The 18,580-nt window shown below is 38.0% G+C and overlaps 1 long non-coding RNA gene across 2 annotated transcripts in view; it reads right to left on the minus strand.

Moving 5' to 3' along the window:
• Nucleotides 1–14,849, minus strand: part of LOC129145070 (uncharacterized) — a 39,712-nt gene extending 24,863 nt beyond the window's left edge. The window contains exons 1-2 of one of the 2 annotated variants that reach the window (XR_008550113.1): nt 14,698–14,849; nt 13,551–13,713 (exon numbers count right to left, since the gene is read on the minus strand). This is a non-coding gene — a long non-coding RNA (uncharacterized LOC129145070). Of the gene's footprint in view, nt 1–13,550; nt 13,714–14,682 lie in introns of both variants that reach the window. The other variant, XR_008550114.1, reaches the window with a different exon arrangement.
• Nucleotides 14,850–18,580: the final 3,731 nt, after the last annotated feature.

Genomic DNA, 18,580 nt, shown 5'->3' on the forward strand with positions numbered 1-18,580 from the left:
TCAGTCAATATAATTAGCTTATTGTCTCTGTGTGTGAAACTGTCTGCAGATGAAGAAGTTAAAGCTTATAATGCATTTACTCCCTTTACCAGGAGGACATTGCTAGGAAGGAGAAGAAAGACAGGTGACACAGTTTAATAACCTTGACAGCACAATAACTGGGCCCATGAGCAAATAGACTAATAATGTTTGTTAGGAAAGGAGTTCTTATGTATTGAATAAGTCTGTCTCCTTTTAAGAATCAGCATTAATAAAAGAAAAAGGAGGGAAAAAGACAAAATAATAAGGAAGAAGAGGAAGAACAAGAAAAAGAAGATTTATCATTTATGGATTTATGAGGCTGCCTCCCTGGACAATACCATCAAAGCCAGGGTTTAAAATAGAGATCATTCCTAGACTAAATGTTTTCTTACCTGTATTTAACATAGAGATTCTATATACTGTGGACCAATGTGTGTCTAGTACAAGAAAGAAAGATCTGAGTTGTCTTGATTTCCTAGAACTCTGTCTCTTCTGATGTTCTTGATGGCATTCTTGAAATTAGTAATAAAACTTGATATGGGATAAGACTTCTTGCTCACATGAATCTGACTTGACAATTAGATATTTTGTGCTACTTCACTGTTTATGAGCCTCTTCAACCAAAGCACATTCCAGCTAGAGGAATCCATGATTGACTGGAGACTTAATAAAACAAAAAATAAACTAAAAATTAAAAAATGAAACAAAAAGCTCTCAAAGAACTCAAACATTTTCTCTCTTAAATAATGAGGCATACCATCAGGAAAAAAATATGTTTCATCCTTGACTTTCTCTCCTCATGGGATGTAGATATGATCTCTATACAGGCAGATATTGTTTTGTGACCACAAGGAGTAGCAATTAATAAAGTCAAAGTGTTTAATATAGGTATTAATCTTCATATGTGGAAGCTACTAGAATAGTGTCATCAGCCACAAATCTCTAGACTTCTTAAATAAGCAAATCTGTAGTTATAACTACTGCAGTCAATTTTTGGTTACTTGCAACCACCAGAAAACCATTTATAAATTATGGAGGACCTATTAAGATGACTGGAATCACCCCCGTTAAATTTTTGGAAAGTCAAATACATTTAAAAATGCTTTAGATACAAACTCTCCACCAACTGATACAGTTATTAAGAAACCGTCAAGATAATCCAGATAATAAAAGGATATACTCATAAAGGAAAGCATAGTTTCCTTAGCTATGCATTTCAGACATCTTTAGTCACAGAATAGCTATTTAATAACCTTTACACTGAACCTATACTATATATTCCTATCCAGTCTATATTATTGAGTTACTGTGAGTTATTCCAATAACTCAGGAAATAAAAAAGCCATCAGAAGGAACTCTTATTAATTCTTGATAATCACATTAATTATACTTTACAGAATGAACCTGTTTTATTAGAAATTTGTGCTTTGTTCCACAACTGTCTAAAAATCCCAGATTTAATTACATAAAAAACTCAGTTTCTTTTTTCCCCCTCCCTCATCATTATATCACTTTATTTCATTGTGAGTGTGGAATCAGAAAAGTGATTCTGAACCAAATCTGATTTGACATATCCTTTCACCTCTTGTGCATAATCTGCTTCTATCTAAAATGGTAGAAAAATTTCCTATCTCACTATTGTTTTAAAGATTAAAAGAGAACATCCATTCAGTTTCTTTTTCCCTTTTGTACTAGGAGAGATAAATGTAAAGTAGTAGGTGACTGAACTTATGAATTTTGAGCTGTGATTAATGCTTAACTTTTCCATTGTTCACTCCAATGAGAAAAGTGGAAAAGTCAAAGAATTGGAGAAGCTTAGGCTGAACTCCCTGAATTTGCAAGTAACTTAATCAAAAGAGAAACATAAATGACACTCCAAATGATTTCATCATTATCTTCTTAGAGGTCCAAAGTCACATAGCCTATTGTAGATGGCAGCATTTATATGGAAATGAGGGTGGTCCAAAAGTAAGAAAAACGCTGCTTGCTGCCTGGAGATACTGACCCTCGGATCTCTGTGTGGGCACCTCCACTGCATATGTCACTGAAACTTTAAATGAGGACACAGATTTGTAATTATAGGAGTGACCATGTGGGGCTCTTAGCTGAGGTGATGACCAAAATTTACCGACACACATTCAGAAATCCACTCCCATAAAAAGCACAGTATAAGAACAGTCTCATTTTTTAAAAAAAAGTACTGAAAATAAACCTTGTTTTTTGAGTATCTAGATTTACAGAAGTTTCAAATGAGACATTAGAAGTCATAAATTCAAAAGTCTCTATTTTACAAATGAAATCTAATCTAAAGATCTTATGAGGGAAGCAATAATAAATGCACACAGTACACAATATACTCAGCAGAAAAAGCTAAATATCCTAATTTTTAGATCTTTCTGGTTTCATTTTATTTCTTCTCAATATGTTGGAATATTTTCTCATTCCAGGTGAATGTTTAGACCATGGATAAATGCTACAGACTAGACCATATATTCCTCTGAAACAAAGGACTTTTAAATGTTACCTTTATGAGGTAATTTTGCAGAAAGGGTAAAAACTTTACTTTCATAAATGGAACATCTGGTCTTTCAGTGATAAGTCCCTGTAAATGTTCAATACCAATGAGTCGATGCCCTATATTGTTGTTCTCACTTAGTGTGATCTTACAGCTTAGATTTACCTTTGATTTTTGGAGCCTATTGCAGCTTATCCACAGAAACATAAGTCTGCCTGATTGATCTGCATGCTAATTGCTGCCCTACCTTTATCAATCTTCATTGAACATTTCTGGATCTCTTTATAATATCAACAATCTCCAGAAACACCTAGATTAAGAGTCTTACTTGACTTCTTATGAATGCCCACTGTAACTGCAACAGGGTGGTGCCCAGGAAAAGGGGAGGTTCCAGGTTCCCTGCCCCATCCAAGACTCCAGATGCAAGAAAACTGTGATAATGATTAGACTAATTGTTTGAAGCCTCTTAGTTTGTGCTGACCAATTACATAGCAGTGGAAAACTACTAAAGCTAGTGAAGAATTTGGCACCAGAAGGCCCTGTGCCCTATTTCAGGGTAACATGAGAGGAAGATGATACTGGATGGTACTCTTTTCAAAGAAGGAAGGGAGTGCTAGAGATTGTATAAATAGTTGGCTCAAGAACATGTGGGTACAAAGGCACAATGCATGGGTATAGGGTAACAGTAAATCAGGCCCCTGAATGACTGAAATATTTTGTTCATTCAGAAATATTTACTGATGACAGATATGAGAAAATGTATTACTTAGAAAATAGATCTGAAGAAATTACCCAGAAGGAGGCAGAGAAAGAAAAAAGATGGAAAATATTGAAGAAAGGTGAGATGATAGTTCTCACTCCAGACCTAAGCATAGAGACTCTGGGGAAGGATGTAGCCATATGTGCCATCCAAGGCCTGTGACTAATTGAAATTTACACTATCACTTGAAAAATCACTGATAATCTAAGTGAGGAAAAGGGGACCGATTTTGACTTAAAAAAGTGATAGGTTATAACAAAAGATTTTGTCCTAGTTTTATTATTCTCTTATATTTTTGCAATAATATAAAAAAGAAAATATTGTATGCGCAGTAAGTGTAGCACTGAAAAAAACAATACATTGAAATTTTCATGTTAGAAATTAAGGACTAAATGTTTTTGTTTCTCCAAAATTCTGTTGAAGCCCTGCTGTGATAGTGATTGGGCTGGACCTTTGGGAGATAATTAAGTCGAGTCTCCTCTACTGCAGTAGAGTATTCCTCTGTGGAATTAGTGTCCTTACAAGAAGTGGAGAAGTAGTTCTTTTTCTCTCCAACAGGGGAAGTCAACAAAAAAATGGACATCTATAAGCCAAAGAGTAGTTGTTCACCAAGATCCTGACATGCTGACACCTTAATTTTGTAATTTCAGTGTCTAGAACATGAGAAATAAAAATTGTTGTTTTGGTCACTCAGTCTAAGGTGCTCTGTTATAGCAGACTAACTTACTAAGACAAGGAAAAAGAATTATTTTTAAATAAATTGGAAAAGAGGGGAATGGGAAAATATTGAATTGTCACTCTGTTATAATGTCACATGGCCATAAAAATAATTAGATGATATATAAAGCCACTGTTTTCTTTTCATATTCATAGAGTAAGGGGCATTTCATTTTATAATAAATCTTTCTGTTTTAAAATACCATTGTTCTCTTGGGAACTGAAAATTTTCTTCTACAGATCTTTATTTGACACTGTAGTTAAATAGCTGTATATTCTTTGACATGTGCCAGAATAACAATGCTTTGGAAGTGTCCCAAACTGCAGGCATAATTAATGAATTCAACCCATACAATATGTAAAGTCAAAAGAGTAGCTACTTCCTTCATATATACCTATCCAAGAAAATGTCAAATTCATATTGTTTCAGTACTTGCTTAATATCAAAGATTACAAGTACATGACCTCTCAAATAACTTTTAAGTCCTGATTTTCACTTTTTCATATGTCAAATATTTTTTCATATTTTAAAACTGTTTTGAAGATACATTGTAAAACCTCGAAATTTGGAGGCAGATACTTGCAATAAAGCTAATCAAGCTTGGAAAGTAAAAACTGGAAAAACGTTGTATCATTAAAGTCACAAAGCTACTTTTATGTAATATTAACTTTTTAAAATATTTAATATTAATATTTAATATTTTTATTTTTAAATATTAAAATATTTTATATTAATATTAAAATTTTTTTTAGTATTAAAAATCAGAAGACCTGCATTTGGAATTCTTTCTGTTGCATTTAGCATTTTACATACTAGACACTGGGCCTTCCTACATTTTACTTCATTCTGAAAAACAAATATTTTACAACTTCCTTAATATAAGCCCCTCTTGAGAAAAGAAAACTCTACAATGATTTTGCTTGCATGTTTTTAATGAATGAAATTCTATTATACCTTACCACTCCTCCAAATTTTTTGTGGAAGACAAAAAAATAGGGCCTTAGAGATGGGGATAGTAACAGTTAAGTGGGGTCATAAAAGTGGGCCCCTAATCTGATAGGATTGATGAACTTGTAAAGAACATCAGAGCTCACCCTCTTTGTGAAAACTGAGGCCATGGGAGGCACCATCTGCAAGGCAAGGAGAAAGGTCTCACTTGAAACAAACCTTACTTACACCTTGACCTTGGATTTCCAGTTTCAAGTACTATAAAAAAAAAAAAAAGTATTTCTATTGGTCACCCAGTCTGTGGTATTTTTCTATGGAAGCCCAAAGCAACAAATAATATATGTGGTCATGCATTAACATATGCAGAACAATGTCTGTTACAAAGAAAGTGCTAAAAAGATATTTGTTGAATGAAGGAATAAATGCAGAGTTTTCAACATTCAATAAAGCTATACATTTCATCACATCTCAAGAACACACTCATTATCTATAAGAACCAAATCCATAAACATCTAAACAATGTCACTTTATGCTGTTTTGTCAACTGTACACATTTGTTTATTTTAAGTCTGTGATTATGCTTATGTAATTATGAAGAGTAAATGCATGAAATACATTTATCTTTCATTCACATTATAACTAAGATAAAATAAAAGAATCACCATGGACATGTCCCAGGCTCTGAAGCCGTGGTGTCAGTGCATCACTGTTCAAGTAGCAGAGCAGGTAGAAAACTGAGGATAAAAAACTGTTTGCCGGGCCTCCCCGGTGGCGCAGCGGTTGAGCCCCGGGATTGCGAAGCTGCCCGCAGCCTCTGCAGAGCCAGTTCGATCCCCGGCTGCTCCCCGGCCACCACCGGGTGAGGATCCCACAAGGCACGCAGATCTCTCCTGCTGCCCGCTGCTCTCCTCAGCAGTGTACTTCAGTCCTTCTGCCTGCTCTGCTCCCCGCTCTGGCTCTGGTGCAGTGCTTGTATAAATAAATAATAAATAAATAAATAAATAAATAAATAAATAAATAAATAAATAAATAAATAAAGCACAAATGTTAAAAAAAAATGTTTGCCTACAAATATGCATATGCAACTAGAAAACAAAATGATTTAATATTCATTTAATATCCTGGTTTTATTTTTTCATTTTTTATTTCATACATTTTTTTTTATAGAGGCATGTTTTATTTATTTATTGTTTTTGTTTGTTTGTTTTGTTTATACATGCACTGGGTACAGTCAGAAGTGCAGGAGTATGAGAGAATTCACGAGAGCCAGAGCGGGGAGCAGAGCAGGCAGAAGGACCGAAGTACACTGCTGAGGGGAGCAGTGGGCGGCAGGAGAGGTCAGTGCGCCATGTGGGACCCTCCTCCGGTGGCCGGGGAGCAGCCGGGGGTTGAACCGGCACCGCAGAGGCTGCGGGCAGCTTCGCAACCCAGTGGTCAATCACTGTGACACCGGGGAGGCCCTATTTTATACATTTTTTACATCATTTTTCATTTTTGCACAATGTATGCATTTTCATCTTGGTTATAGTCCCCATACAATTCCCACCCCACTTTTTTTCATCCTAGTCCCTCCCCAACCCCCATAGTGTATCTCTGGTTTATAGTTGCTTACTGATTTTGATTTTTATTTTATTATAGTCTTTCTCCTGGTCCCTTATTTAGGTTTTCTAAATTCCTGCTATGAGCGAGTCATGCGGTATTTTTCTTTTTCTTTATGGCTTATTTTGCTGTGCATGATCCCTTCCAGCTTCATCAATGTTGCTGCAAATTGCATAAGTTTATCTTTTTTGATTGTGTAGATGTACCACATCTTCTTGATCTACTCATCTATTTTGGATATCTGGATTGTTTCCATAGCTTAGCTATTGTAAATAATGCTGCTATAAACATAGGGGTGCAGGTGCCCTTTTGAATTAATGTTTCTCTGTCCTTTGAGTAAATATCTAGGAGTGGTATTGCTGGATCATATGGAAGCTCTATGTTTAGTAGGTCCAGAAATCTCCACACAGCTCTTCATAGTGGTTGGACCAGTTTGCACTCCCACCAACAGTGCAGGAGAGTTCCTTTTTCTCCACATCCTCGCCAACATTTGTTGTTGCTAGTTTTTTTAATATGTGCCATTCTCACTGGTGTAAGATGGTATCTCATTGTAGTTTTGTTTTGTATTTCCCTGATTACAAGTGATGTTGAATATTTTTTCATATGTCTGTTGGCCATTTGCATTTCCTCTTTGGAGAAGTTTCTTTTTAGCTCTTCTGCCCATTTTTTGACTGGATTATATACTTTGTTTTTGTTGAGTCTCATCAACTCTTTGTAGATTTTTGTGATCAGTCTTTTATCACTAGTGTATGTGCAAATTTTTTCTCCTGATCCGTCGGGTGTCTCTTTGTTTTGGTTACTGTCTCTTTTGCTGTACAGAAGCTCTTTAATTTGATGTAATCCCAGCTGTTTATCTTTGCCTGCACCATCACTGCTTTGGGTGAGGTGTCTTTAAAGATGTTACTAAGGTGTATGTCATGTAGTGTTTCGCCTTTATTTCCTTCTATATAGTTTATGGTTTCAGGTCTTATGTCTAGTTCTTTAATCCATTTTGATTTGGTTTTTGTGCATGGTGTGAAGTAGAGGTCAAGCTTCATTCTTTTGCTTGTAGTGACCCAGTTTTCCCAGCACCATTTAACTAATAATATCCTGGTTTTTATACCAAAAGCAATTTCAGTAACTTCCTTTCAAAGTCCATGTAGGGTAGAAATAGATATTAGTTTTCACTTAATTGAAGGGGAGATAAGAAATATGCAGGCACATGTGGTTAGTACCTGAACAGTAAATGTATATTCTACATAGTGAATCTGTAAGTTTTCAGTGACTGTTTACTGAACTTATTCTTATACAGAATCCTACATCATTAGAGTTTGCTCAGGGAATTAATGCAAGAAATGAGAAATTTATAATATATTATATCTGTAAGAGATGTGGTATTGTGAAGGTCAGAAAAACAACAATCTCAGGGGAGCAGTAATTGTATCAGCAAGGATACAATTGTAATGTATCTGCAAGGATGCAAGCAGAATCACTGCAAGAATAGCAGATAGTGTAGTACAGAAGCAGGATTGTCTCGAAGAATTTTGGAAAGCTTCTGCAAAGCAGTGTATGCAGACTGCCAAAGTTCTGTGCCTGGCAATATTAGTACAGGTGTAATAAATACTCTCAAATCTCATGGCAATAACTCTCACAGATAGAATATAAACTAGAATTTCAAAGAAATATACTTTCCAGACTTGTAGCAGTCTCTGAAACACACAAATGTATAGAAGCAACAGGAGAACACTTTTGGTCGTTAAATAGAAAATAAACATGTGCATGTGTGACTCATGCTATAATTGTTTGTGGCTCCATTTTGTAGTTGGTTTCCAAGTAATTCAGAAATTTCCCCCTTTGTTTCTTAATCTTTTTCTCATTATTATATGAATATTAATAAAAGCTCTATATTTTGATGAGCAAAAGAATTTATAGTATTTAAGTTCTTTTATATCTAACACAATGTGATTATACTATAATAGTCTTGCCTTTGTCAATATTTAAAATTGTCATCTGTAGAATACAAAATTTCAATTTTTGATACAGTTTCACTATTAGTATGTACTGGCAAACCAGTATTTGCTGAAGAAAATCATATTTCAAGGCAAGTCCTGAATGCTTACATCTCTGAAGTAAATGTTATAAAAATATAAACAAGAAATTAAATGCATGATAAAATAATTATGACATTTGAATAGTTTATATTGCCTTTATTCTCAAATTGTGTTTGATTTGGGCTGATAACTATAGAGTTTTATGAGCAGTTAGCAATAGGCTATGGCTATGGATAATAATGGTGATAACAATTACTATTGATGAAATGCTACCCTTTGAGAGATGACATTTATTGAACAATTAAAATACAGTTATAAAAGATAACACTTTTTATATGATAACCTTGAATAGAAGGAATGATACAGAATTCACTTACAAAAATGCACAGAATCTAGATGAAAATTTTTTAACATGCTACTGGTCTTAATATCTAATTGGTTAAGTTTCTCCCTATGCATCTGCCTTTGTCTTTCTTTTAAATAAACAACAATATAACAAAGCAAGTGTCAATGGCAAGTAGATGCAAAGTAACAATGGCTTTTGGGCCTGACTGGTGAAAAGCAACAGAACAATGAAGTAACTGGACATTTATTAGGGAGTTCTGAGAGGTGAGAGAGCAGCTGGGTTTTGCTGAATTCATGGATCCTGTGGGTTGACTGAAAGTAATCTGCATGTGCAAAAGGTAACAGAAAGGTACAGGCCACCTTCACATCATTGCTGGCAAACCCAGTGTATATGTGTGGACATTGTGAGGCAGATTGGGAGAAAGCAAAAGCTGGAGGAGATTTTAAAACCATTTTAAGTTTCTATTTGCTCTCCAGTTAACACATAGATCCCTCAGCATTGACTGGAAGTCTCACTATTGTAGCTCAAGGTATTGAATACAACCTCTGTTCAATTTTCTGAAAATTTTTTATTTTTCCTTTTTTGTGTGTGTGTAGAAGTGAAAGGGAACTGCTAAGCAAATAAAACCTTTCCTGTTTCCTGCTATAAAGTCACAGGCCTGGTGCAGTAAATAATGCAAAGTAAGTGTAAATGGCAAGTTTGCTTCCTTAATAAGCATATCTAAAGGTGACATTCTAACACAGTAGGACCATTGGCCAGGCTGATTGATCTCCCAGGCCATCCTTGGATATCTGCATTTCCCCCCCCTCTTTTGTCAAGAACTTTTGTACTTGCTGACTGATGTTATCAATGTAAGATGGTCATGTATAAAAGAGACCCTTTGTTTTTAGACCCATTCTCAGGCCTTATGGGGCTACCCAGGTCTGAGACCTCACACATGAGTAATAAAGCTTCTCCTGACTTCACCATTCCTGAAGTACTGCTTGTTCTTCCCTTGCCTGGGTAAAAGGCTAGAATTTATTTCTGCAACAGAACTGGGGTATAGGCCAGAGATTGGGGGTGAGGGGTATGTGTAAGAGGATTCATTCACCAGAGACAGAGTGGGGAACAGAATAGGCAGCTTTTACTGAAATACACTAAGGGGAGCAGCAGGAGAGACAGGAGAGGTCTGTTGTGCCATGTGGGTTAGCTCCCTGATTGGGGATCAAACTGGCCATAGTGGTGATAGTGCTGAGACTTAACCCCTAGGCTACCAGGGAGGCCCTGAAAATTTCTTTTTAAACTAGTACTGTTAGGGGGAAAAGGATGTCTAAATTATTTATATTACTTTAGATATAAATTTAGATACAAAATGGTGTATGTTTTTTACATATTCCTGTATGTCCGTGAAACATTGATTTTACTCCTATACTTGTTTTACTTCTAGATTTCTCCATTCCAGTTAGTGGTACTGTTATAGAGCAACTCCGATATTAAACGGGTTCCTGGCTGTGGGTCCTCACCCGCGCGCTTTTAAGGGACTTAATGAATACTCTACTACAGACACACACAAAAAGGTTAATAAAAAGTTTATTTACAAGAGGAAAGGAAATAAGGAAAATGTACAACTCAGGGAGAAAATAGGGAAATAAAGTCTTTAATGCGTCCTACCCAATCCGACGACCTGGAAACCCAAAGTCACTCTTAGAGCTGGCCGGACGCTGCGAGCTGGTGGAGAGCCAAAATGGGGTCCCCCAAAGCCCACGTGTCTGCCTTTTATATCCACCTGGCTGCTTAACCCCACCCTCAGGTCCCAGCCACCTTCCCTTTGGTGGTGATGGGATTTGGAGTTCCCAGTGTCTTTGGCTTTGACCTGGGGTGGGGGTGGAGTCCACAAAGCCTGTATGGGATTAGCTTTAGGACATCCTTTCCCCCCTAACAGTACTGTAACAGGGTGGTCCCCAGGAAAGGGGGAGGTTCCAGGTTCCCTGCCCCACCCAAATGGAGGGTGGAGCTGAGCAGGGAGAGAAGAAGCTGCAGAGGAGACTGAGAAGAAAGGAAGCAGGATGGAGATCCAGAAGGAGACCTGGAGGAAGTACATGGAGTGGAGAGACATGTGAAAAAACTACACTTGCCTTTTGGTCGTAGACTGGGTGACACAGATGTGGGTGATAGACCCACATCTGACCATGGTGGTTTTTGTCTTGATTTTGATTTTGCTCTTATCCTTCCAGACTTGTCTGGTGGTTTCTCATCCTTTTCTGTGGGTCCCCACTGGAAGATGCTTTAGACTTGTGGCAGGATTTGGGGTCTTGCTCTGGGCCAATCCTGCTTGGGTGGACTTTTACCCACGAGGGGACGGGTTACTTTGGGTACTTGATTTAGAAACTATATTCTTTGCCTTTTCTGTATTGTTTCCTAGTTGTATTAAAGTTCCTTCCCATTAAAGTCTCATATGTTCTGTGTTGATGCAGCGGATAGCAGAACCCATTTAGAACAGGCAGGTTTGCGGGGTCTGGGCTGCCCCTCTCCCTGCCCTGTAACAGTACCACTTCCTGCCAATCAATTAACTGACTTTGCTTTGCACATTACAGGAGTTCACTGATTGCTTAAAGAGATTAACCTTTCCCCTAATTAAGGAAATATAGTAAAAATGTCAAAGGTTTGTATTTTAAAGACAGGTTTCAATCTAGACTCCACCATCAAGTTTTTTAAAACCTTAACAAATCAATTACTCTTTTCTATAGAATCAGTTAGTTGTGCTTTGGAATCTTATCTATAAAACATTATAATGGATTTAGTTATTTAAATTCTCTTTTTACTTAATCTAGCATTGTTATAAGAAAGTAAAGTGGGCCTTCCTGGTGGCACAGGCGGTTGAACACTGCACTGTGAAGCTGTCTGCAGCCTCTTGGCCTGCCGGCGAGAATCCCACATAGCATGGCAGGCCTCTCCTGTCTCTCCCGCTGTTCCCCTCAGCAGCGTGTTTCATCAGTCTGCCTGCTCTGTTCCCCACTCTGTCTCTGGTGAGTCTGTTACAGGGCAGGGAGAGGGGCAGCCCAAACCCTGCAAACCTGCCTATTCTAAATGGGTTCTGCCATCTGCCGCATCAACACAAAACATATGAGACTTTAATGGGAAGGAACTTTAATACAACTAGGAAACAATACAGGAAAGGCAAAGAACCTAGTTTCTAAATCAAACACCCAAAGTTACCCATCCCCTCATGGGTAAAACTCCATCCAAATGGGACTGGCCCAGAGCAAGGCCCCAAAGCCTGCCACAAGTCTAAAGCATCTTCCAGTGGGGACCCACAGAAAAGGATCAGAAATAACCAGACAAGCCCAGAAGGAAAAGAGCAAAATCAAAATCAAGATAAAAGCTGCCACTGTCACCTCCCCACGGGTCTCACCCACATCTGTGTTACACAGTCCACAACCAAAAGACAAGTGCAGTTTCTTTACATGTCTCTAGGCTCCATGTGCCTCCTCTAGGTCTCCTTCTGGCTCCATCCTGCTTCCTTCCTCAGTCTCCTCTGCAGCTTCTTCTCTCCCTGCTCAGCTCCACCCTCCATTAGGGTAAGGCAGGGAACCTGGAACCTTTCCCTTTTCTGGGGACCACCCTGTTACAAATTCTACCCCAGTTCTTGTATAAAAATAAATAAAATCTTTTTAAAAAAAGTTATGTTTAAAAAAAGAAAGTAAAAGTCTATGTTTACATACTATTTGAGTTGTGTGAAGTTGAATAAAAAATGTTAAAGTTCTCATTTCCTAGGAGAGCATTAGAGTGAGTTACCGTGTCTTTGTAAATGCATACTTTGTTTTACATTTAAATTGTACTGTGTCATTTTTTCATGTTAGACTGTAGGTAAAGTATCAGGTTTTTACGCCCTCCCACCGTTAGATTAAACACATGCCTCATGGCGGGCCCCGGGAGTAGGGTGTGGGCATATGTAGGTAGGTACCCCTAGGCTAACACTGGGCTTATAAGGGTGGTGTCATGGGGATGCCACCAGAGCGAAAGGGAAGGAGAACAAGCCAGAGAGCAGTACAAGGCCACAAGAGAATGCTGGAGAGCTCAGGAAGAGTGAAGACTTGCTAGGGTTTGGGAGGCCTGCCATTCCCCGCCCCTCAAAAACCCTTCCCCCCGCCACACCCCTGCCTGCCATGTACCTGGTAATCTCAATAAAAGCCTGAAAAAGCTACTGAGGGCTCCAGGACTCCTCCTTCACCTGTCTGCACAGAATCATAAACCCTTCTCTGTGCCCTTCCTGCCGCTACATAGACAAATAAAGATGTACATGTGTTGCATTTCTTAAGGGCGATAGACCTCAGGATAAAGGGTTGGATTTCTGCTCCACTGCTTGTTCTATTTGCCTTTGAATAAGTTATTTATACTTTCTGAGACTCAGTTTTCTTTCTACTAAAATTTGCAAAATTCTATTTTATCATTTTACATTACAACATATATATACATTCAATGTGCTATAAATATATGCATACATGTATATATTTAATAGTGCTATTATTACTAAAGAATATTATTGTGTCAAAAAGAAATCTACTGAATTGGAGTCAATAAGTCTGAGAATGATTAATAACTTTTCCATAATAATGAATATATATTTTTCTCACCTGTAAATCAACTGAAGTAACAGTGCTACCCACTGTTCAGAAGGATTTAAGCATCAAAGGAAAATGAAGGGCCATAGGCTTGAACACAGTCAGAATATTGTGAAACATGTGACAACTTCGATGAGATTCAGATTCCTATGGTTACTGGCATGCAGTCCTCCTACTGGTAAGCAGAAAGATACACACAAGTCCTTCAGTGTATCTGACTTTCTTCTCATAATATACTTTTATAATTGTGAGTTTAATCAGATAACAGCATGATGCATTCACTAGATGAGATCAGGATGATGTATCATGTATCAAAGTCTGGAAAAACTGAGGAATTGAGGAAATCCAGCATGTTAAAACATGAAAAAGGGAAATTTTAGAGGAAATAGGCTATGCAGTAGATATTAGAGAATGAGGGCAATTGGAAATTTAGCAAGAAGAAAAAGAACATCACAATAACTTTGCAGAGTGCTGACAGGAACGATAGAAGCCACATCATAGCAAGATTAGACTGCAAGGCAGTGAAAGGGGATTTGGGTTAGGGAAAATTAATGTATTCAGGTAAATCCATAGTCAGGTGAAGCTTTCTAAGGCAATATTAAATATAAATATGAACTCATAAGAAAAATTATAGAAAAATCTGGAAAAAAAGTATCTTGAAGAAACATAACTATACAGAACTAATATAGCAGACTAAGGAGTATTTTAAAACTATAATGGACAAAACTCAAAGATAGCTAAGGATTTTTTCTACATCATACAAGAATTTTGGTGATTATGCAGAAATTCCCATTGAAAATCTAGTAATTGTATATATCAAAATGAATAGTAAAAATAAACACTCAAAAAATATGAGTACTATAATAGAAGATTTGATCTTGAATTCTCTAAAAGAATTAAGTGATAGAAAACAGGACAGTTAAAACCAAAGATATCAAAATCCTGATATTTATCTATTAGATTTCCAGAAGAAAGGAAGAACGAGAGAGAGAAGAAAATAGAAAATAGCTAAGAGAGAATTTCAAAATATATTGATAACTTTCCTGGACTAAAATATAATATTTATATTTTGAGGGCCCAATCACTGTATCCAGGATAAATTTAGTAAAAGAAATTGCAAAAACAGTCAGGATAACGGACTCACATGAGTAACACTCACACAAGTTATATCAGCATTGGAAGTTTTAACTATGTTGTACATCACTCCTGGGAGACAAAATCAGTGTTCAAAATTTACTATTCCTGTGTCTGAGTAAAGAGGTGGAAGGATTTATCTCATTTCACCTTTGGGGAAAAGCTTCTCTAGATGAACTTAGCAACTATAACAGAAGCCCACATTCTAGAACTCCAAAGTGGTCTGGACTCAGAACACATTATTATAATGTCCAAAAGATGTACATTCCAGTGTCTGGAAAGAGAAGTGACTCCTCAAAGTTCAGGAATTGAGAGGCAAAGCTAGAGCTGTAGACAAGTGTTGTCTAGAGGTACATCAGCCATTTATCAGATTGAATACAAGTTGCCAATATGATGCCACTTCATGCTAGACATCTAAAAAACACCATTCAACTATTAGAAGAAAAACTGGAAACTGGTATTAATATATTAGTATATCACTGCTATTAACACATTACCTCCAATGCATTGCAGTTTTGTTTAGTTAACATCTTTTCAATATGGAATAGTTTCTTGGCCTTTACTGACTTGCACAAATTTTATCCTTTGAAAATAACACTTTCACTATTTTGTAGATTATCTCTCAATTTAGAACTGTTCGATGCTTGCTCATAATTAAATTTAGATAATTCATTTGGGGCAGAAAAACCACAAGCTATTGTTAGCCACTGCAGCATGAGTTCGATCCCCAGCCCACCAGGGAGCAACCACATGGTGCAGCAGACCCTGACTCGCCCACTGCTCCCCTCAACAGTGTATTTCAGTCAGTCTGCCTGTTCTGTTCCCCACTCTGTCTCTGGTGAGTCCTCTCAGCCCCTGCATCTCTGTCCTATATCCAAGCTCTTGTATGCATAAATAAATATTTTATTAAAAAAACACAAAAACATAAGTTTATCCCATATCTCTTGCCAAGGTCAAAGAGAAGCTCATCCCCAGCAATGCTTCATTGCTTACCTTCCCTTACTTAGATCCTATATGAAACCTACCATGTATTCAAGCTAGAAATCATGAGAAAGGCCCAGATTTCTCATGTGAAATTATCACTGCTTCTTATACATAATTTCATAGAACTTTACATCAGATCTCCTGGCAGCCCTCATCATTTGCTGACCCAGGCTAAGAGTAGATCCTTCATAGACACCTGAGCAGATTTTATATACTGAGATTCTGGCTCTTGTGGGGTACATTGGGGCTGAGGTATATACTGCTGTCTCTTGTGCACCCACAAATCCAACCTTTCTTATTTCAGACAGCATTTTCTCAGATTGGCCCTTACCTACGAGCAAAGCCCATGACACTTGCCCAATACCCACCCATCCCCCTTTAGAAAATTTTCTTCATCTTACAGGGGCAAGGATTCTGAAATTTCTGCTCAACTGAAAAAGAAGCCCAGAACTCATAGGCAAAATGTCTGCTGGTATCTTGACAGGAGACGTTAATAAACACACATGAGTTTATAGCCATTCCCCAAAGTGACACAAATTTATACATTTATGAATAATATACCCATTTCTTGGAGTATTGTTATAAAGCAGGTATTTAATAAAAGTGTAGTAGTTTTCTTTCCTGACCCTTGAACAAAGCTTATATAGAATTGAATGTTTTCTGCTTTCTCTGAGAAATGTCTAATGAGAAGATACTTAGGAGAGGAAAAATGGTCCCTGTAAATCTGATACAGGGAAGCAAGGGGCATTAAAACTGGCCAAGGATGCTGCCCAAATAGTTTATCGGTCACTGTCTGAGTTCTTCAGTGCAGTTGCAAGACTACTCAGGTTCAGAGAACAATGATAATGGGATTTATTTAACAAACCAGGGAAAACCAAGAGTTACTGAGTCCACAAATGGCTGTTTACCTCACCTGAAGCAGTGTTCAGTGTTTTATTTTTTTATTTTTAAATTTTTCTTAAAGATTTATTTATTTTTATACAAGAACCAGGGTATAGGCCAGAGGCGTGGGAGGATGAGAGGATTCACCAGAGACAGAGCAGGGAACAGAACAGTCAGACTGACAAAATACACTGCTGAGGGGAGAAGCAGGCAAGACAGGAGAGGTCTGAGGCGCCATGTGGGATTCTCACTAGCAGGCCGGGATTGAACCCGCGCTGCAGAGGCTGCGGACAGCTTCACAGTGCGGCGCTCAACTGCTTACACCACCAGAGAGGCCCTGTTCAGTGTTTTAAAGTACTAAAAACAGGCTCCTAAGATTTAAACACCCCCCCACCCCCCCCCACCCCCCAATGCAGAAACAGAGAACGTGGCAGCCAGACAGTGAGCCAGGTTTCAACTCACAAAACAGCAGAAGACACAACAGGAGAAGCTCATGAAGCTGCCGAGATGCCCGGATGCAGCACCAGACAAGCAACACTCAAAACAGCAGCTGCAGCAGCCCAAGGACCCAACAAACAGCGACATTCATGGTCACACTTACGCAGCAACTCAGCAAGGTACCTGGCTCTGCGTCTTCGCCTTCCCTGCCAGGCTGTAACAGTAGCAAAACCGGAAACAGTTTTCATTTTGCTTGGCTAGTTGCAAAGGCTCCGAACTCCCCCTCTCTGGGTCTGGCTGCTGGAGGCCTCTCCATGTCCTTCAGAGGTTTGCAAAAGCCTTCTGGAAGACTGGCGTGGTTCGGACAGAAATCGCTGACCTCCCAATCACTGAAGATCTGAAAATGCTGAAATCCTGAAAGCTGAATCCCGAACACTGAATGCTCAGGGCTGCTTCTGCAGTCCCTTATATTTCTTATCAGAGTCTCCACCTGTTTGCATTTCCCTGGGCTAATTATCCAATAGTGTAAACAAGGCTTTAGTCACCCAAATAGTACTGATGGTGATAATTAGTGTAGTCACTTAAGGTGATTCTTTTTGTGAAAGGTTTATCAACTTAATCTGAATTTACCACTCATTCAAATGGTATATGGATCACAGGTGCCACGGTGGAGGGAGAATTAAGGGGACTATACTTGAGGGGGGAGATCAAATATTGTAAAAAAATGAACAGTGATGTAAGAAAATAAAAAATAAATTAATAAAAAATAATTTAAAAAAGATACATAAACAATTTTCCTGTTTGTGAATCCATGTTAATATAAATAAGCAAGGGAGAATATAGATGTCCAAACACTCAGTAATTCCCAGGTAGTTCAGATGTTGTGAGAAGTAACTACATAAGGAATTATAGGGACAAATACTTTATCTAGAAGGTTTTAATGCCAATCCAAATGTGCTATTTTTCTTAATTTTCCCCACCATAGACCACTGTTTTTTTGTCTTTTAAACTTTTAAAATAATTGATTAATTTTTTTTAAGATTTATTTATTTATTTATACAAGCACTGGGTACAGTCAGAAGCGCGGGAGGGTGAGAGAATTCACCAGGGCCAGAGCGGGGAGCAGAACAGGCAGATGGACGAAGTACACTGCTGAGGGGAGCAGCAGGCTGCAAAAGAGGTCTGCGGGCCATGTGGGACCCTCGCCAGAGTGGCCAGGGATCGAACTGGTGCTGCAGAGGCTGCGGGCAGCTTCGCAACCCAGCGCTCAATCGCTGCACAACCGGGGAGGCCCTAAAATAATTGATTAATTTTTAATTGAGGTAATATTGGGATATCCCCACCAGGAGATTCTTGACTATGTTCATTTTGGTTTCCTGCTAGACACCTGTTTTTGTTAACTACACTCCTTTTGCTGCAAGTCCCGTCTTTCCTGAGGCCCAGTAGCATTAATATCCTGGGGTTCATGAGACATCTTTACATGGTTATAATACATTCTTACTGTTTAACAGGATTTGAGTGAGCATCTGCTAACCTGAAAGAAAAAGTGTTGTATCTAATGTACATAATTTTTCTTTGGTACAGTAAGAACAATCACCCAGGAA

Source organism: Talpa occidentalis, unplaced genomic scaffold (assembly GCF_014898055.3).
Source record: "Talpa occidentalis isolate TD23 unplaced genomic scaffold, MPIMG_talOcc4v2.1 talOcc4.8, whole genome shotgun sequence".
In the NCBI taxonomy this organism is placed as follows: Eukaryota; Metazoa; Chordata; class Mammalia; order Eulipotyphla; family Talpidae; genus Talpa; species Talpa occidentalis.